This window comes from Loxodonta africana, chromosome 17, assembly GCF_030014295.1.
Source record: "Loxodonta africana isolate mLoxAfr1 chromosome 17, mLoxAfr1.hap2, whole genome shotgun sequence".
NCBI classification, from domain to species: domain Eukaryota; kingdom Metazoa; phylum Chordata; class Mammalia; order Proboscidea; family Elephantidae; genus Loxodonta; species Loxodonta africana.
Genome location: NC_087358.1, coordinates 26991047 through 27013217, shown reverse-complemented (window position 1 = coordinate 27013217; position 22171 = coordinate 26991047). Strand labels below are relative to the sequence as shown.

The window sequence follows — 22171 nt, the reverse complement described above, 5'->3', positions numbered from 1 at the left end:
ATCGAGGTGATTCCAATGCATAGTGACCCTATAGGACAGAGTAGAACTGTCTCATATGGTTTCTAGGGAGCGACAGATGGATTCGAACTGCCAACCTTTTGGTTAGCAGCTGAGCTCTTAACCACTGCGCCACCAGGTATCTGGCAAACAATTAACACACTCAGCTGTTAACTGAAAGGTTGAAGGTTCGAGTCCACCCAGCGTTGGAAGAAAGGACTGGTGCTCTACTTCCAAAAAATCAGCCATTGAAACCCCATGGAACACAACTCTACCGCGGCACACCTGAGGTTGCCATGAGTTGGGATCAACTCAACGGCAACTGTTTTTTGTTTTCAAGTTATCACTGACACCCCTTCCCATGCCTTACTGTTTCACTTCTTTTCTTGTGTCCTTCCCCCTCTCACTCTTGAGTTCCCTTTGTCTGGTTCCCAGAGCACCTCACATGCCTTATGACATTGGCTGTGAGTACCAATGTGGCCACATTTACCGTAATGCTTTGTCATGGATTGAATTGTGCTCCCCCCCGCAAAAAAAAAAAGATGAACTGTAAATCCTAACCTTTATCCTGTGGTTAGAATCCCATTTGGGAACTTGTTGTCTTCGTTACGTTAATGAGACGGGATTTGTGTAGAGTGTGTTTTGAGTCAGTCTGTTTTGAGATATAAAAGAGATTAAACAAGTAAGCTAAGAAGCAGGGATGGCAGAAGAGAGATGCCAACTCCCATGAAGATCACTCAGGAGCAGAAGCTCAAAGAGACAAGGACCTTCTTCCAGAGCTGACAGAGGGAAAGCCTTCCCTAAAGCCGGCACCCTGAATTTGGGCTTCTAGCCTCCTAAACTGTGAGAAAATAAATTTCTGTGTCTTAAAGCCACCCATTTGTGGTATTTCTGTTACAGCAGCACTAAATAACTAAGACAGCAGGCATCATGCCTGCCCTGAACACCCGCTTCTGTATCTCAGCCTGACTCCAAGCCTCCTGGAGTCACTTCTGAGAGTCTCCCAAGTAACAATGTGTCCTATGTTTTCACATCAACTGTGGCCCTGTTCTGCTCTGACCCCCTATCTATGGCTTGCTACCTGTCCCAAATATTGTCCTCATTTACCAGTGGTTGTCGTGATCCCTCAAGGCACCAAAGCTGTCTTGCAGACTGTGCTTTTACCCCTGGACCCTTGAAACAGCTGTGCCTGTGTTGAACGTCTCTCAGCATCTTTCAGGAACTTTACTTCTCAATCAACGCCTCTTTGAAGGGGCTCAGAATCAGGTCTGCAGTGGGTGACAGGTTCAAGAGAAGGGAACATCCACCTGAAAGGACTCATGTCAGCGTCACTTTGTAAGAAGAACATGTGGGATGGGATAGATTACTATGGCCACAGTGCCTCTTATGTGTCAGGCACCATGTTAATGCTTTTTCCTAGGCTTTCCTCTAGAATAATCTATGCAAGTTTTCAGGAGGAAGGCCACAGAGGCACAGCGCCATTCTCATCACATCATATCAACGGTACATACTATCAGCATGGCTTATCAGTGTTGGTATTGACCTTGATCACTTGGCTAAAGTTGTGTTTGTCAGTTTTCTCTACCGTGAAGTTACTCTTCCTTCTTCATACTGTATGTACTCTCTGGAAGGAAGTCAGTGTGTACATTTCACATTTAAGGAGTGGGGAATTGTGCTCCATCTCCTTGAGGGCAGAGTATCTAAATAAGTTATTTGGAATTCTGCGTCCTGGGAGACTTATCTATTTGCCCCTGGAAACCTGATTTTAATGACCAGCTTTTTTTTTTTTTGTCCTAGCTGTGTGACCTTGGGCAAGTTGCTTTACCTGGGTGACTTTGTGTCCTTATTTTTTAAATCTGTCCACATAATTTTTTGAGACATGGTAGGTCAAAATGCTTTGTGCTTTGTGAACTATAACCATGAAAGTTTAGTAATTGTTCCTCTTAGCTCAGATTTCTGGTCCCCTGAGGAAGCCTCTCATGAGGCTTTCCCCCTTGCCCTCAGTGACAATGGAGTGGCCTCGGTGGCAGCTGCTGCCTTGGGGGCAGAACCTCAGACCCAGCTAGGGAGTTCTACATTGCTCTAAAATTCCTTTACTTCCTGTCAGGAGAGCTCATAATCTGAGGTGATTGCTGTGTTTAAGATTTCCGAAGATAGCTGTTTTAAGGCTGTTAACCAGGTCAGAGGTATGAAAGAGCTTTTCCTAATCAGGTACTATGAAGAGAGACTGAGGTCAGAAGGCTTTTGGTTCAAGGATTTCAGTCGTAGCCTCCTTCCCCTGCCCTTCCGGGCTTCCTCTCTTCCCCTTGCTTCCAAATTCCACCTCAGACTCTGTGAAGAATATTTTTGGTTTCAGTTCTGTGAAAATCCCTAACACAGTTGCAGGTTGTGGTTAGGGTAATTGTCTTTATAAGAGCACTTGAAAGTCAGGTTCAAACAAGGCACATGCACGTTCTTTGCAGAGGATGTTAAGCTTGTTGACTGGAAGCCTGCCTGCCAGAACAAGATCCTCTGTGCACACCAGAAACAATCTGCTATTGTCTCCAGGGATGAATGGTGCCAGTGAAAAATGAAAACACCGAGCCAACAGGAGGAATTCCACATTAACTGCTTCACCTTTAAAGGTAATTATGGGGAGGGCTAGAGAGGGTGAAAATCCTCTCCTTTGTTTTTAGCCTGCAAATACACACGGAGCACAAGCAAATACACCAAAGCAAAACCTTTCCTCTGTCTGCTACAGTGTGCACGTTTCAGTGTCAGAGTTTTCCTTTTGTCCCCAGGGTGCTTACTGCTGCCAGTGAAGAAGCTGGGTGCCACCTCCAGTTTCATTTATGCTTCTCTTGGTCCCAGAAGCTGTTACTTCTGGGACAGTCCTGTGCCAGGATGTAGGAGAAGGTAGGGCAATAGGGAGAGTGTGCATAGCTTTTAGGGCACCTTGAAGGAAAGAAATGCAGCCTTCATAGGATGAGTTAGGGAAGGAGAAGCAAGAGAGAAAAGACCAAAGAAAGCAAGCTGAATTAGGATATGGGGAGGTGTGTCTTAATTTTATTAATTCTTTAATTCGAGGGCGGAGGCAGAAAAAGACAGAAAGGGAAACTGAAAATCTGAAAGACCCCTGTCCCACTTTTTCCCCCAACCTCTGATGAATAAGGAAACCCTGGTTGTGTAGTGGTTAGGTGCTACAGCTGCTGACCAAAAGGTTGGCAGTTTGAATCCACCAGGCACTTCTTGGAAACTCTATGGGGGCTAGTTCTACTCTGTCCTATAGTGCCGCTGTAAGTTGGAATCGACTTGATAGCAATGGGTTTGGTTTTTGGTCTGATGGATAAGAGTATTAAATAAAATCCATGTGGGAACTCCATTTGCTTTCTTCCCACTCTCTGGGTCTGGGTGTGACTCCACCAGAAACTCTGGTGATAGGCTGAGCTTCCCATTCTTCATTTTACTGCTGAGCCAGTCTACCTTAAATTTCCTGTCTTTATAAACAATTCAGCTTTACAAATTAAAAATTCAAGTACTGAGCAGCAATTTAAAACTCCAGGAGTTTTGGGAGGTACAGTCTTGTTGTGTGTAATCACTAACAAGTGAAAAAATAAGCCTCTGAGGCAAGGGTCAGAGTTCTCTCCTTCTCTTACACAAGGCCTCCCCATGTAGAACAACAGACTGCAGAAGGAAAGCCCATTTCTGTGTTACCAAGATTCTTAGGCAGGTCCCATTCAAGCTTCAGGTGTTATAAGTTTGTATATGATCCTTCATGAACTATCTGCAATAGAGGGTGAAATCTGCCTTCCTTTTAAAGGTTGTTTCTAATAGTTCCCATATTTGAATCACAGCTGACATCCCTGGGTGGTGCGAAAGGTTAATGTGCTCAGCTACTAACAGAAAGTTTGGAGGTTCGAGTCCACCCAGAGGTGCCTTGAAAGAAAAGTCTGGCAACCCTTCCAAAGCACAATTCTATTGTGACACATAGGGGGTCTCTGTGAGTCAGAATCGATAGCAACTGGTAACTAGAATCATTATTGTGTCCGTTTCTATTATCTGTTTTTCTCTTAGGCCTCTCTCTGGGTGTGTCTGATAACCTCTCATAGAAGTCTGGACATTGTGTATAAAAAAAATCATAGAAGGTCTTGATGGTATTACTTTTCTTCAGGGAGAACTTTATTTAGATTCTCGAAAGCAGTGTAGGTCAGATCACCTTAATCTAAACAGGGATCAAGCTGGTTTCAGGCTTTGTTGTAGCCTTTAAGGCCTGGTCTATTTGGGGTTTGCTGTTAGTTCTAGAGTACGTTGTTGTGTGCTGTTGAGTGAATTCCAACTCATAGCTACCCTGTAGGACAGAGTAGAACTGTCCCATAGGGTTTCCAATACTGTAAATCTTTACAGAAACAGACTGTAACATCTTTCTTATGCAGAGTGGCTGCAGAGTGGCTGGTGGGTTCAAACCATCGACCTTCCTGTTAGCAGCCAAGCGTTTAAACACTGTGCCACCAGGGCTCATTTGCTAGAGTATAGGCAATCGTAGATAAACCCTGGAATGTTTACCTGCACACTTCTACTTTGGCTGCTCCTGGGCTCCATTTTAATCTCCCCCGCACAGTGAGACTGTCAATAGTTCTCAAAGTATTACAGCTTCTTGTTACTGGGTGCCGTTGAGTTGATTCTGATTCCCTGTCCTGTTTTCTTGGCTGTAATCTTTATGGAAGCAGACCAAGAAAGCCAGGTCTTTCTCCCACAGAGCTGACGGGTGGTTTCAAATCACTAGCCTTTCTTTTAGCAGGTAAGCACCAAATTGTTGTGCCACCAGGGCTCCTTCTTAGCAAGCAGTTTTTTGATCAGCCATTCTGCCTCTACCACTTACAAATGGGTGGCTGACTCAGGAGGAAAAGTGGTTTGAATCATCAGGCTTGTTTCCCTGTGTTCTCTTGTCTCTAGGGTCTTGGCCTCTCACATCTTCTGTCTCTTGCTAGTCTTTTTTTTGTTTCTCCAGCCCCATGAGATTGCTAAAAGCTTTGCTCAGTTCTCTGCACTTAAAAGCCACTTTCTTCCCAGTTTCTCAGCCTCCCTGCCTGGACTTTATTAATATTTCTTCTTTTAAGAATCTTGACCCCATTAAGTTTTTGGCTACTTTCAGTGCCTTGAAACAGGTATTTTTTCATGTTTTGTCCTTTTCTAGTTTTTCAAAGTGGGCGAATCATTGTTATAAGCCAGAAAACAAAGCCCTTGCCCTTGTTTTAAATGACACAGGTGGAAATGTTCTAGAGTTTCCTTTCTCTTCTCCCTTGTTTTTGATCCTTTAATTTTAACCAGGACTTAGAACCAGTTCGTTCTGGTTTAAGTCCCTGATTAGAATTTATATTTCCACCCCAGACATACTAAATCAGCATCTGCATTTTAACAAGAACCCCAGGTGATTCTTATGTATAATAATAAATTTTGAGACCCACTGCTCTACTAGTGGTTCTCAGAACTGGCCCCTAACCAGCAGCATTAGTATCACCTGTTAGAAATGCAAATTATCCACAGGCATTCAAACAGGAACGAACCAGTTTAAAGCCCTGGTTTTCATCCAAGGAACCAAAAGTATGCTCATTTCATTTAACAGTAGTTTAAATAGAACAGATCTTATATTTGGGATCGTATGTGTGTGTTTCTAAAGGACAGGAATTCATATTTCTCCCATTGTGACTTACAGAATGATGCTCTACAATAATTGTGGAATTAATGAATTTTGTAGTTTCCATCCCTCGCTGGGATTCCGGCTGAATCAATCAGGGAGTTAGTCAGACAGAGATGACTTGCCTGAGATGGGAGAGACAGACCATCAGCATCTCACCTGACGTAAAGGAGAAAGGAAGCCAAAAGGGAATCACTTCAGTTTCTTCAATTGTAAAATGATAGGACAACTGTAGACGATCTCAAGGGAGTCCTTGGGTGGCACAAGTTGTTAAGTGCTAAACTACTAGCTGAAAGGTTGGTAGTTCAAATCTACCCAGAGGCACCTTGGAAGACAGTCCTGCTGATTTGCGTCTGGAAGATCATAGCCTTGAAATCCCTGTGGAACACAGTTCTACTCTGCACACACGAGTCGGAATTGACTCTACAGCAACTAACAAGACGATCTCAAAGGCCTTCCAGCTCTGATATCCTGTGCGTGTGTCAGTGAGCCCGTCCTCATTCTGTGGCCCCGTTATTGAGGATTTTATTAACGATAGTGCCATATCTGCACCTTTGCTCCCTCAGTTCACTTATGTGCTTGGTGGCACAACATGATAAAGAAGACTTCAGTTGGGTGCCAATTTTTGGGTTAACTCTGTTTGCTACCAAAATCTGTCTTAAAGCAATCAGCTTTATGAGAGCAGTATTCATAGCTGTCTTGTTCACTGCAGTATCCTCAATACTTAGCACCTTCAAGGTACGTAATAAATATTTGTTGAATAAAAAAATTTTTTTTTTTTAAACGAGTAAATGAGGTTGAAATAGGGAAATAGGGTCTAAGTGGTAGAATTCAGGATACGTCGCCAGTTGCGTTCAAATTAAGACATCACTCATGGGCCATTCTTGAAATGTTCTTCAGCGTACTTGCTCTTAATGATTTTTTCAATGTATGTATATAAGGTTTCATGCCTCATTGAAGGAGTGCTGGAGGCACAGTGGTTAAGCACTTGGCCTCTAACTGGAAGGTTGCCGTTGGAACTCACTACCCCCTCTGCAGGAGAAAGTTGTGGCAGTCTGCTTTCATAAAGATTACAGCCTTGGATGCCCCATGGGGCAGTTCTACCCTGTCCTATAGGGTTGCAGTGAAATCGACTTGACGGCACTGGGTTTTTTTGGTTTATGCCTCATTGGACTGATGGAAATGCAATCATTAACAAAAACAGTATTACTTTGTAGTCTATTTTTTTTTAAACCAATCTTTATATTATTTCCTTACTTTCATTATCTCTCTTCTCCTTATTTCTCTTTGTGTTCTTTGTTCTTTCTGATGAATTAGCGTGCTATTTACCAGTTCTGATTTCTTGCCTTTCCTTTTCCTTTTCCTGTGCTTTTCCCTTTTTTCAACTTCTCTTAATTATACTTTTGAAAGGTGTGGGCTGGGATGTAAACATATACATATATGTATATATTTCAATAAGACTTGAACCAAAGGGGTCCCAAACATTTAGATTTGAATTGAGGTACTTAGTGATTTTATTCTATTTCCCTGAAGAAAGGAGAAGCAGCTCAGTTTGTATTTCAAATTGGCCATAGGAGGAATAGAATTGTTTTTTTTTTTCTAGCATACAGTCTTTTAATGTATTACCGTCTGCATATTCTGTATTAAACTAGGACATAATGAGTGAGGTGACATCGTACATAATAAGGTGCTAGACATTCGACTAAGGAATCCTTTCTCACACCATTTCCTGCAGAGTGAGTGTGTATGGATGCCTGCAAATATCTAAACTCAGTGCACTGTTTGAACATCTATTACCTTTCTGAGCCTCAGATCTCGTTCTTTGATTTGTTCTCTCAAGCTCCTTAAAGCTTCTTCTATGTCAGTTTGGATGGTATTTAGAAATTTTGATGAATATGCTCATTATCTAATACAAAGTGACAGAAAACCCTCCTGCCACCAACTCTTCCCCATAACCATACCCTGCTGAACGCCTATGATTCATGCGGTACTAGATTAATGGCATTTATGTTATTCATATATCTCGGCTGACCTTGATCTGCTAGAAACTCCCTCCTTTTTATCTCTGTTCCATACTGGAGAGGTTTTGTCCCACATTAACAGTGGTTCTTTTGTACATGAAAGCACACTTCACCCAATATCCCATGTTTTAATTTTCCCTGTGTACATAATACCTATCTTCTGTTCCCTGTCTGTTACTTCTTACCTGTGTTTAGTTGATGGATAATAGAATTTCCTGTTTATTTTGCAAAATAGTTCTTAAAAATTGGCCTTTTAGTATCAAAATGAAAAAAAAAGATACAGCTTTGTGAATGAAGAACATTCATAGAAATGATTTTTTTTTCTTTTTTAAATTTAGGAAATACAAATTATATAGTTAATCACAGATATAATCTCATACAGTACTTCCATTTGGCCAGCATATTTACAATAACTATTTATTTGTCTTGGAAAACAAAAGTTTTAAAGCTCTGTAACATCTCTCTCTCTATATATACCTATATCCAGGAAACCCTGGTGGCATAATAGTGAAATCCTATAGCTGCTAACCACAAGGTCAGCAGTTTGAATTTACCAAGTGCTCCTTGGAAACTCTAGGGACAATTCTACTCTGTCCTATAGGATTGAAATAAGTTGGAATTGACTAGACGGCAACGGGTTTGGTTTTGATTTTATATAAGTATATATATATACACACACACACACACACACACACTTATATAATTCCAAGAGCCTGGACTATATATGTACATGTGTATATATATGTGTGTGTGTGTCATAAAATTCCAAGAGACTGGACTATATGAAGAAGAACATGGTATCAGGATTGGAGGAAGGCTCATTCACAACCTGTGATATGCAGATGACAAAACCTTGCTTGCTGAAAGTAAAGAGGTGGTTCCAATGTGCTTGGCTATGCGCCATACTTTGAGAAGCACTGTGTTAACATATTATTCAGAAAAGAGTTCTGTTCTCTTGCTGAGGAGTTTAGAGTTTGGAGGTTTGAAGGATGCTGTGGAAATATGTTTTTGAATACACAATGTTGTACCTAGATATATAGCAAAGAAATACAAAAATAGATAAAACATTAAATGTATAAAATGAAAGACATAAAAATAGAGCAAAGGTGCACAAAATACATAAACTTCACAGATTACTTGGGGCTTTGGCTCTTAATACCTTGCCAAAAGCAGGGAGGGAGAGTCCTTTCAGAAACTGATTTAGAAGGACACATAGAGTGAGGAGTGTTGTTGGAGGTGGGTGTGCAAGGATCTTCTCCTTTATACCCCAATTGGGCTTATTTAAGATGAGCTGGGCCCCACAATTGTACATGCAAAAGACTAGGGCAAGCGAAACTGTTCCATAGGAGTGAAATTATTCATGAACCAATCTATATTTATTTTTGTTTTTTAAGTCTTCCTCATAGGCATACTTTGGCAATGAAGTGATTCAAGTCATTAGACAGTTTTTAACTCCTGCAAGATAAATTGTTCATTTCCCCAGAAGAATAGGTGTGAGGCTATTCATAGGATTAAAGTAATTAATGTAGAGCCTACTTTAGAAATGAGTGGTATAGTTCATTGTTAATTAATTACATGAGATAATATATGTGAAAGTGCCTAGCACAGAATCAGGCATGTGCTAAGAACTTACATTCAATCGCCTATTTAGCATCTCCTCCTGGATATCTTGTAACCATCTAAGTCAGGTTGACCCCATCTTCTCTTCTTCCTCCTCAAACTGTTTCCCAAATCACCTAGTTACTCAAGCCAGAACCCTTTGTTTCGTCCTTGACATCTCCCTGTTCTTCTCCCCTCCAAATCCTATTGATTTACCTCCTAAATATCTCTTAAATCAATCATTCATTTATTGAACTTGGAATATAGCAGTGAACCAAGAGTTGGGATCTGTAACAAGTTTCTAGGCAGGTTATGGGTCCAAAGATTCAAGGTCCAAAGAGGTTGGTACCTACCTGAACAGAAAGGGTCAGTGTGCAAGGGAGAGGTTGGAGGCCAGAATATGAAGGGTTCTTTAAATCATGCTAAGAATTTTGAAATTTTATCCTAAGAACAATGAGAGAACGTGAAGAGTTTTGAGCATGAGAGTGGCATGGTCAGATTTGTGTTTTACCAAGATTGCTCTCATCTCTCTCTGATCCCATTTGTTTTAACATGAGACCACAATCTCTCCTCTGGATGATTGCTTCTGGTCTCATTACCTTACTCCTTCTTCCCTTAAAGGCATGCTTCACACTGAAACCAAATGGAACAAAACAAATAAAAACTCTAGAAATCTGCTTATTTCTTCCTGTTTCAAATCTTCTAATGGCTTCCCAGTTCCCTTAGGATAAAATCCAAATCCTTTGACAGGGGTTCCAAAGACTTACGGCTAATGTTTACCTTTTCAGCCTCTTCTCTCACCACTTTCTCTTACACTCACCATGCACACTGAACTTCTTTCAGTTCTTCTGATGAACCGTGCTGTTTCTCACCCAGGCCTTCCTGTTCTCTCTGCCTGGGCACCAACCCTGCCTGGCTCTGTTTGGCCTGGCTAGTTCTTTAAGCTTCGCTTTTCTTGAGGTGGCCTTTTCTAACTCTTGCTTATGTGGGGTACCCAGCTAATGATCGCTATTTTTCCTAGTTGTGACATTGATCATGTTTCCTTCCTAGACTTAAGCTCTACCTGTGTCTGTCCTGGATACTACTTCAACGACAGGTATACTCACAATGTACCTCCATAGTCACCTGCAGAATGAATCAATGAGCAGTAACTATTAACTTCCTCCCCTTTGGGTTTTACACTGTGTCTTTGAAAGAGTTTGGTGGGAAAAGGAATGTCCCAGTAATGACATATGTGCTTTGAGTTTAGATGACAAGTTGTAGTCCTACAAATACTTTTGGTAATAGAAGTTGTTGTAGCTGCCTTCAAACTGGCCCCCAACTTGTAATGACTCCATAAACAATGGGATTGGACCATTGTGATCCATACGATTTTCATTGGCTGACTTTTTTAGAAGTAGATCACCAGGCCTTACTTCTTAGTTTGTCTTAGTCCGGAAGCTCTGTTGAAACCTGTTTAGCATCATAGCAACATGCGAGTTTCCAGTGACAGACAAGTGGTGGCTGCGCTTGAGGTACATTGGCTGGGAATCAAAGCAGGGTCTCTACATGGAAGGTGAAAATTCTACCATTGAACTACCACTGCCCCTGGGAATAAAGGTAACTGTGGTGGTTAATGTTATGAATCAACTTGGCTAGGCCATGATTCCCAGGATTGTGTAATTATCCTTCATTTTGTGATCTGATGTAATTGTCCTCCATTTTATGGTATTGTGTAATTACCCTCCATTTTATGTGTTGTAAATCCTAAACCTCTGTATGTTGATAAAGAAGGATTAGTGTGGGTTCTACCTTGAGTCACATCCTTACTAAAGGGAATGATTCAAGTTATGCCCTTACTCAAGTCACTGCCTTACTCAAGTATCTGATGTAAGATGAGTTTCCTTGAGGGTGTGACCGACATCCAATGTACATGGATGCTCTGGCAAAACTTGCTCTGGAGCTTGCTCGTCATCATCTGACCTCCAGTTCTTGGGACTTGAACCTGTTGTCTGACCTTCCAATTCTGGAATTTGCCAAGTTTCTGTAACCCTGTGAGCCTGCTGCCTACCATCTGATCTACTAATGTTGGGATTTGCCAGTTTTCACAGCCCAATGAGCCAAAAGCCTACCGTCTGACCTGCTGACTGTGGATTCATCAGCCTCTGCAACCACATGACTCGGGAGAAACCTCCAGCCTGACACCTGACCCATGGATTTGGAATTTGTCAGCCTTCGTAACCACGTGAGCCATTTCCTTGAGAAAAATCTCTGTATATTAATATATATACACTTCACTGGTTTTGCTTCTCTAGAGAACCAAGCCTAAGACAGTAACCAAGTTAAATTTTAGACAGGGGAGTGGGATCTGGTAGATTAGGAAAATAAGAAGGAAAAGATTTAAGGGAAATCATTTGCATTCTAAATGAGCAATTTTAAGTAATTGTATAGAATTGATTTAATGAGTTGCATAATGTTTTAATTTATTCCTTTCACGAAGGTAATAACTAACATTTGAAAAATGCTTTGTATTTTATAAAGTGCTTTTCACACACACGATATCATTATCCTAACAATCCTGTGCTACCCACCTTGTGGATTAGGAAATTAACGATGATGCTAAGTGATTCCTCAATGGTAGGTGGCAGATTAGAACTTGCATCTATGTCCAATGACCTGACCTCAAATCTCATGCTCATTTGCTCTATCGCATTCCTCCCCTAGATGTCTGAAAGCCAAAACAAGATAGTTGGTTACTTCCAGAGACTGTTTCATGTGTATCACTACCTAATCCATTAGAAGTTGAAAACCAATTAAAGGAAAAGAAAAACAACAGGGAAGATGATTGCTTGGCCAAGAATGCAACCCATTTCTTCCCTGTAGGAAGACAGCAGTGTGCTAGATGTGCCACACCTGATGGTGATTCTCATTAAGGTTTACAACCTGACAAGGAAGACCCTTAGAGAAGAGGCTTCCAGCTGCTGTTTGAATTTGTAATTGAAATAGTGGGCCAATCAACAGTGATGACTGAGATTCTAGTAGGTATCAAACACCTTAGGGAAATGAAAGGGAAGATAGAATGCAGAAATTAAAAAATAAATAATTTTTGCCCTGATAAGACTTCTAATCTATGGGGAAATTGGACAAGCTCTCAAAACCTCTACCAATGTATTGAGAATGGCTAAGAATTAGGAGCAGATGATTTAAGGAAGGTGGCACAGTGGTTAAGAGTTCAACTGCTAACCTAAAGGCTGGTAGTTCGAGTCCACCAGCCGCTCCTTGGAAACACTATGGATCAGTTCTACTCTGTCCTATAGGGCCGCTATGAATTGGAATTGACTCGACGGCAACAGATTTGATTTTTTTTGTTTGTTTAAGGTAGTGGTGAAGAAGCCCTGGTGGCATAAACAGTTAAGTGCTCACCTGCTAACTGAAAGGTTGGCTGTTCAAACCCCCCAGTGGCTCCATAGGAGAAAGACTTGATGATCTGCTTCCGTAAAGATTAAAGCCAACAAAACCCTATGGGTCAGTTCTACTCTGTCACTATGAGTAGGAATCAACTCCACAGCAGAGCTTCAACCTGGTTTGTTCTAGTTCGAACCCCTGCTGAGAATTTACATTTCTACCCCAGGTATACTGAATCAGAATCTACAGTTTAACAAGTTTCCCAGGTGATTCTTCTGTAAAATAAATTTTGAGAACCACTGATCTACTAGTGGCTCTCAGAACTGGCCCCTAACCAGCAGCATTAGTATCACCTGGGATCTTGTTAATATCACCTGGAATCTTGTTAGAAATGCAAATTCTCAACAGAGGCTCAAACTGGAATGAACCGGTTCAAAGCCCTGATTTGAACTCATGTTGCCTGATCTTAGAGTTGCCAGACTCTCTAAGCTATCCTGTTCATTCACTGGGGAAAAGATGATATTACAACAGATAATAACAGTGAACCACATATCCAAAAAGGCGGAACTCACTCTGTATCTAGAATACTGCGAGTTTAGGTTTTATTTCTACTTCTGCTTTCAAAACTTAAGAAAATTTAATTTCTATGCCTCAGGTTTTTTTTTTCTTACTAAAAAATTGGGATGATATTTAGAAATGTGTCTTTTTTTTTTCTTTTATTATTTTACGTCATGCCCATTGTACAAAATTCAAGAAGCTCAAATGAGTATTTAATGAAAAGGGTATTTAGTAAATCTTTCTGTCCCCACCTCCTAGCCTAGGGTTGGTCCTCTGGATATTTTATTGTATTCAACAGTCATTAACAAGGAAAATAGAATGACCTTGATTGATTTAGTCTCAAGATTAATCTCCATTGATTTGAAGTGTCATTTTATCAAATATTAAATACCTTTACATTTATTTCTAGTCTATTGACCTATCTGCTTGTGCATATGACAGTACCATACTGCTTGAAATAACTCTACTTTATAATTAGTTTAATATTTAAGAAGGCTAATTTTTCCTGACCCCCATTATTATTTCAGAAATTTTATAGTTGGTTGTTTTGTATTATTAAAATATTTGATTTTCAAAACTCAAAGTATATTATTAAATTAAAATTATAAACTAAGGGAAATCCTAATAACACTTTGTCTATCAAAGGGCATGGTATATTTTTCTTCCAGTTTTTCTTTTTAAATTAAAGAATGGTTGATTTTCTCAGGAGAAATTTGTCTCTAGGAAATAAGACAAAAGTATTTTTTTTTTTATAATTTAATTTTTTTCTTTTTGGTTTTTGGTCTTTATGTTTGGTCAGAATGTTCCCCTGAGCTCACCCACACATTCTGTGACTGTAATTGTAACGGAAAAAAGGAAATTTACTCTCATAATATCTCTTAAGCACTTTGTCCCAAAAGTTTGAGCAGAAGGATGAATCGTAACAATGCCAAGTCGGCTTTTTGTCCTAAGAGATTTGGCTGGGGAACAAAAACTGTAGATACTAACAGAGACTCACAGGTGGGAGGTGGGAGGTGGGGGGTGGGGGGTGGGAGGTGGGAGGTGGGAGGTGGGAGGTGGGGGACATGTCCTGGGTGCCACTTGAAGCAGGGGCACCAATGAGCAGTTTCTATTGGCCATCAGTTTCCATTGCCAGCTGTGGGAGATCATTCAGAAATTTAACACTAATTGCCCTAGATGCTCTTTTTGGTAGATAGGTCCCAGGACTCTAATTAAAACTAAAACTCAAACCAAACCAGTTCCCATCAAGTCTATTCTGACTCATAGCAACCCTATAGCACAGAGTAGAGCTGCCCCATGGGTTTTCTAAGGAGAGGGTGGTAGATTCGAACTGCTGACCTTTTGGATAGCAGCCAAGCATTAACCACTGTGCCACGAGGGCTCCACTAATTGAAACAGTCCTTGCCATTTCACAGCAGTGGTGTGCAAAGCTGCAAGTGTATCCTAAGGCTGTATGTCTTTCAAGGATTAATTTGCCTTGTGGCCTTGTACTCCAATAGCAATGGCGAAGTCATCCAGTTCAGTTATCACTCAGGACAAGCAGCATATTAACATTCCCAACCAGCCTCACTCTCATGCCAACATTCCCAAAGGCCAGCCAAAACAGATACTTAACTTACTTGTTTAAATCTTAAATTTTGCAAAGGAAACCTGAGCCTTTTGGAAATCAAGTCCCCAGGTAACAAAAATGTCTTTATCAATGTTGGGCGTATCCTGTAATCACGAGTGTCATTGTTTTGGGGAGTACATAGATTATGGCCAAATGTTCTTTTCAGCTTGTTAGGAGCCACTGTGCAAACCTTCTGAAAGAGTTCTGACTTCTCTGCATGCTCTGGCTTGCCAGGAAGCAAAGAACTTCCTCTCAACAGCTAACCAAACTTTCTTGATTTCTCACTGCTTTAGGTATCAAGCGTGCCTGTTTCTCAAATATGTACTTGTTTTAATTGAAATCATTCCTATTTGCAGCACGTAAGCCAAAGCCTCTACTCTAGAAAACAGTATCTTCCCCCCAGTTTCTTGTGTGTTTAATTGTACTTTGGGGACAAATGGAAAATTAAATATGTGATAAATTAACCTTTTTTAATAGTACATATTTAGTTTATACAATACAAATACGTACAAACTATTGACTACATTCTTATTTCTTTCTGTAGAGCTGGAGCGAGTCCAATCAGGGCCCACAGCAGTATCAGAGGTCAACATGAGTTTCATGACCAGATGGAAGAGGAGCGCTGGCTGCTCGTAATGTATTTCATACTTTACAACTTTGGGGAACTTATTCTACCACTGCCTATTAATTCGGCCAGATCCCTTTGTTCTTTCTTTCTTTATTTTCTTTAATTCATTTCTTTTGACTCTTCAGGAAGAATCAGAGAGAAAGAGTGACTGGTGTTTTGGTGACTTGGTCCCTAGTCTAAATTAAAACAGAAATGTTGGGACAGAGAGAGGCTGGGGGATGGATGACCATAATGTTTGCTAGTGTGTTCAGGACAGGCAGTGGTATCTGAGCAGAGACAGGGACTGATGAGAGGGACTCAGCCACATGAAGATCTGGGGGAAGGGGGAAAGCTTTCCAGACAAACAAATATTGAAGGCAAAAGCCCTAAAGTGAAAACAAGTTTAGTGTGCTCAAATGACAGGATCAAGTCCAGCATGTCAGGAGTCTGCAGAACAAAGGCAAGAGGAGCTGGAGATGAAGGCTAAGAGGTGTGCAGTGAGAATCTTCTGGAATGGTTGCTGATGATCCCCACCTCCCGATATTCACACCCCTGTGTAATCCCCTTCCCTTGTGTGTGGGGGGCAGACTTAGTAGCTAATTTCTGACAAGTAGAATATGGCAAAAGTGATAGAATGTTATTTCTGAGATTAGGTTGTAAAAAAAACCTGCAACTTCCATCTTGCTCTGTCTCTCTGGGTCTTCTCAACTCACTCTAGTGAAGCAAGCTGCCATGTTTTGAGCTGCTTGAAGGAGAGATCCATGTGCTAAGTAAGACACTGAGAGAAGCCTCTGGCCAATAACCCATAAGGGACTACACCTTGCCAAGAGCAATGTAAGGGAGCTTGGAAGCTGGTCTCCCCCAATTGAGGACTGAGATGATTGAGGCCCCATTCAGCATCTTGGTTGCAACTTGTGAGAAGCCCTCAAGCAGAAGACCCAGCTAAACTGAACTTGTATCCCTTATCTACAGAAACTGTGAGATAATAAATGTTGTTTAAAGCCAAAGCTTCAGGGTGATTTTGTTATGCAATAGATAGCTAGTACAGGTAGGTAGAACCAGATTATGTAGAGGTTTATAGGCAGGGGCAGATTAACCAGTAAACACTGTGTGCACCAGCTTGCATTGAGCAAGGTAGCGCGGACTTTAATTGTATTTACTTGCTAATCTGTGGTGAGCAATTTCATACGGGTTTCACTACGTCTTTAACATGTTGGGGGACAGGTGAAACTGCACTGCAGCTTGGTGGGAAGGTACAATTGAGCCCATGCATACCCTGCTTATTGGGTAATCTGGCCCTCCTTATAAACTGTGGTAAGGAGTTTGGATTTGGCTCTTGTTACAATGCAGGAGGGATATGATTGCCTTTACAAAGACCACTCTGGCTGCCGTGTGGCAAGGAACAGCACAGGAACAAGAGTGGAAGCAGGAAAATGAGCTAGGAAGCGCTCACTAGGTGTGAATGTGAAATGCTCAGATTTGAGATATATTTTGGCCATGATGCTGATATGACTTTCTTGCAATTGGAGGTAGGGGATGAGGGAAACAGGAATGAGGATGACTGCCACATTTTTGGTTTGATGAACTAGGTAGACACAGCTGTCATTTGCTGAGATGAGGAAGGTGAGGGAAAGAGTTGGTTTCCAGTGGAGATGGGAATCTTTATGTTGGAGATGATATATCTAAATGGAGAGATCAGGGTTCAGATGTGCCCCTGTATATCTAGAGGATGGGGGGGTGGGGAGGCAGTTCTAATTTCATGAGGGTCTCAGTCTCTTAAGAAAGAATTATCCTGAGGGAAGTCGCCATGCTCTCATTTGGTTTAAGGAAATAGATCAGAGTTAGAAAGGGCTGATGATCATCTATAAGGCGTCATATCCTCTACATGTTCTAGGGTAAGGGAGGGGTAGTAATAGGCTCAATAAAAAATGAAAATAGTTTCAATAAAATCTCCATGAGACAGAGAGAACCAAGATTTTAGCACCTCTGGTGACAGCGGTTCTACAGAAATGGGAGATGGTGGTCTCAGCATAGACATCAGCACTTATGACATGAGGCAGCCTTGACTTGGATATTCATGGACCTTGGCAATAGTATTGGTGTCACTTTCAGCCATTGACGGTGACCTCTTTTGTGAGCTACAGTGAAGTACTTGGCATTTTTTTTTTTTAGCCTCAGTAGTGATAGAAGCCATCACTACAGAAAGAAAATGATGGATGCCAAATTGTAGCCAAGAAGACTATTTGGAGGGTTTTTTTTTTTTTTTTTTTGAAGAAATCTGAAATGGGGTAAGGATTCTCAGTTGGGATAGAATCGAAGATACTGTTATCATGATTCTATTTTTACCTCCAGGCTGTGTTCTCTGGAAAACAGGGGTTATATAAGAAAGAGTCATTTAAAAATGACTTCTGCTTTTGTTGAAAAACTGTTGTCAATTAACAATTGAGCCACACAATGTATACATGTAAAATCCTAGACGATACTGATAATTTTTACCATTTTAGCCAAGAAAATGATGTATGTCCTCCATTATGTTCAAAGAAACAACATAGGTGATTGTGGTTTAGCCCTACCTTCCAGGAAGATCACAGATACATTTTACTCTCAATTATGTTTATGATTCTTGTTAGCATTGTTCCTTTCTCCTCAATTCTTGGTTATTTTATAATTTTATTTCTCAGTCTTACTGTTAAGATCCCTTGTACTAGGTTTCTTCAAGTTTTTTTTCTTCCCCAGAAAGATGAGGGGCTTAAAATTTTAAGATGGCTCAATATCACATTCTGAATTTTCTTAGTTTTTTTTTTCTGTGTTGTGTAACAAGGCACAAGGTTTTTTTTTCATATGTCCATAATTCTTTTTAAATACTTCTCATAATACATAGAAAAAAAAAAAAAAAGAAAAAAAAAGGGGGGGTTGAACTATTAGATAGAGCTCTTCTTTGTCATCAGCCCTTTCTTCAAATGTGAAGGCTTAGGGCATGGAGCTTTTTGAAAGCTGGGTGCTTTTAGAAAAATTATACAGCTTAGGAGAAGTTAGAGGTTTATTGGAAGGAGGAAGTTGTTGACTGAACCAGGAAATATTAACACATGTGCTCCAGATATCTGATCTACTGTATTTAGAATAAAACCTTTCTTTAATGTGATATTGAGATCTGTGTTTTCCAAACCATTCTTTGTTTTTAAAATTTCCTAGTATATCACACACCGTTTTCCTGAATATCGTATTTATTACTTCTAACATGATTCATTATTAATAACAAGTAAACTTGCTGGCCTAGAGAAAAATTATTTCTTAAAATTTCCAACGCAGTAAAATGAAATTACTAAGTAGATAATAGGGCGTATACACATTGTATTACGTTATTATTTTTTAAATCTGAACACTTACCTTCTATTTTTGTGTTGAAAACTAATTAATATTATATATAATTCAGCAGTTAGAAAAAGCTGAAACCTGGAAAAGGCTGCGCTTGTTGAAATTACATTGTGCTCAGGGACCTCTTCCTCTTTGGTACCCCCAGCCTTGTAACCTTTACTGAAGCAGATGATCAGGAGCTGCTGGGTTTGAACTTCCAACCTTTCAGTTAAGTTCTTAACCATTGTACCACCAGGGTTCCTTACCCCCAGGCTTACCAAAACCAAACCAAACCCAGTGCATTGAGTCGATTCCAAATCATAGCAACCCTGAAGGACAGAGTAGAGTTTCCAAGGAGTGCCTGACGGATTCAAACTGCTGGCCCTTTGGTTAGAAGCCATAGTACTTAACCACTACACCACCAGGGTTCCTTAAAATTTTAGCCAAGGTCAACTAGTCATTGCCTAAAAGTCCTCAGATGGCTTATACACACTGCCTGAAAATCAAGAGTTGACCATATATTCAAGCATTCTCTGGGTTGTGCCGACATAAAAAGATTTTCAATCTCCTCAGACATGGGGTGACCTATTGATCATGGATTTTGTAGTTTTAGGCTCAGAGGCAACTTATTTTCCTTATTTATAATGTCCTTGAAGACAGCCTAATTATGGTTCCTAAATACTTCCAATAATTTCTGTAGTATGGCTGATTAGCTAAGGATCTCTCTTTGATTTTTCTTTCCTCTAAGTCAGTTTTCAGGCTCGATGAACTAAAGCATTTTCTTTTCCCAGTTGGTGAATCGGAAACAGACAGATCTACACTATATAACTTATGAGTTTAAAGCTTATCAATGGCAAGTTCCAGATCCAAGTTCCCAGTTTGCATTTATAACATCACTCATGTAACATGACAATGCACTTATGTAGGATTGTTGAATAAATGAATTAATGAGTAAAAGGCTCTCCCTTCAAACTCTGATCTTTTCAGGCCTGGTTCTACCTCTCCCTTCATTATAAATTAAAAGTTCACCTACTATTCAGGGTTATTTTCCCTATTGTCTGAAGTAGAGTTGACCAATGACATACGCTACTTAAATATGAGTTTCAAGTTTCATAACCAAACCACAGACTTAAGTAAAAGACCTATTGTGGGTGTTTTGTCTCTGATCAGCTTCATTTGTATGCTAAACATGTCTGAGTTCCTGCATGCATGATGACTGGTAGAGAAAAACATAGATTCTTTCAGATAGGAGTGCTGGGCTGTTTTCCAACTCAGTGAATCTCTAATCTAGATTTGCATCACTACCATCTTGAGAATTAAAAACAAAACAAAACAAACAGGCGCTCAGACTTTGTCTCAGACTCATTGGTTCAAAATCTTCCTGATTCATACCCAGGTAGCTGTATTTAAAACAAACAAACAAAAAAACACAAAACTCACTGGGTGATTCTAATACATGGCTAGATTTTAGGAACATACAGGTTTCGTGTAATTAGCTAAGTGACTTTTTTTGACATTACCAGCTTCATCGTTTGGTGCCTTGGGAAAAGTACATGTCTTGTTTTGGGTTATTCCAGAAGAGTTTATATCTAAAATATTTAATCTTTGAATGCTAAAGTTCTACTGTAGGAACCTATAGTTAAGGAAGTGGTAAGCCTGTTGCATGGAGTCAATTCCAACTCATAGCAACTGAATAGGACAGAATAGAACTGCCCCATATGGTTTCCAAGGCTGTAATCTTTATGGAAGCTGACTGCCACGTCTGTCTCCTGAGGAGTGACTGGTGGGTTCAAACAGCTGACCTTTGGGTTAGCAGCCGAGTGCTTAACCACTGCTTTAGATCACATCTTTAGCGATGTTCAGTGTTGGGGTGCATGCTTTTCAAGAGAAACATTGACCATCTAAATGTGCAGCCTGGTTCCTCTACTGAGGGAAACATTGTTAATCAGCTTACCTGTTGCTATCAGGTTGATTCCAGCTCATAGCGACCCTATAGACTTACAGGGTGGAATTACAGGGACCCTTTTTTTTTTTTAGAAAGCAGTAAGACACTTAGGTTATCATTCTTGCTTTATCAAGAATCAAATCAATCTCAAATTTTAGTGGGTAAATATATATTCTTATTCTTGACTTCATTTGATATATTGTTTATTAATTAACTGGTTTTATATTCCTAATCCAATATATAGGTCTCTTTTTTCTTTTTGGTATTATCTGCTTTCACATGAAATAATGTAAGCATAGAAATTACTCCAAAAACCAAAGATATAAGTACAATAAAATATTGGGTTTTCACCCCACCTCACTGGTGCTCCCCCCACCATCAGTGAAGGGTCCTGTCATAGATTGAACTGTATCCCCCCAAAATATCTATCAACTTGGCTAGGTCCTGCTTCCCAGTATTATATGGTTGTCTACCATTTTGTGATCAGATGTGATTTCCCTATGTGTTGTAAATCCTATCACTATGATGTAATGAGATGGATTATTGGCGGTTATATTGATGAGATCAACGAGATTAGACAGCGTCTTAAGCCAATCTCTTCTGAGATATAAAAGAGAGACAGGGGGACCTCAAACCACCAAGAAAGCAGCACCAGGAGCATAGCGCGTCCTTTGGACCCAGAGTCCCTACACTTGAGAAGCTCCTTGACCAGGGGAAGATGATGACAAGGACCTTCCTCCAGAGCCAACAGAGAGAGAAAAGCTTGCCCTGGAGCTGATGCCCTGATTTTGGACTTCTACCTACTAGGCTGTGAAAGAATAAACTTCAGTTTGTTAAAGCCACCCACTTGTGGTATTTCTGTTATAGCAGCACTAGATGACTAAGACAGGTCCTATGACCAGTAGGCCATCTGTTGATCCTGATACAAAATCCTATGTCAGAGTCTGCTGCTTTGGATGAACCACTCTGGGTTCCTTGAAAACAGAATCTGAGACAGAAACTTAGATGCAGGAAGCTTATTGGAGAGTGCTCAATATAATTTCCTTTTTGTGAATTAAGGGATAATTTTAAATAGGATTATAAAATCACATTTTATTGTTGAAAGGGTAAGATGATTGTGTCAGTATTGCATCTAAAAGAGTAAATGCTCAATAAAATTTAATACATTTGAATTGAGTTTTGAAAATGAACATTTTGTTTTGAAAGTATATATTTTTAATTCCAACAAACCTTTTTTGAAGACTAGGGGTTTATCTGGCCTCAGGATTTCAGAGACTAAAACAATGTCTTTAGTTCTGTCTCTCTGCCCTCACTGCTCTATTTCTCTCTGCTGGTTGGCCACATTCTTTCTATTGCAGATGATCTTCCCTCTTGCGGTGAGAGCAGGGGGGCCACAAGCCACTTTAAGTTAGAGACCCCAGAG

General features: G+C 40.3%; 1 long non-coding RNA gene across 1 annotated transcript; it reads left to right on the top strand.

Annotated features, from left to right (window-relative positions):
- The first annotated feature begins 2497 nt into the window (after window positions 1–2497).
- LOC111750427 (uncharacterized) lies at window positions 2498–16620 on the top strand. The gene is made up of 3 exons (XR_002785560.2): window positions 2498–2621; window positions 11373–11515; window positions 15387–16620. It is a non-coding gene; the product is annotated as an uncharacterized LOC111750427 (long non-coding RNA).
- Window positions 16621–22171: the final 5551 nt, after the last annotated feature.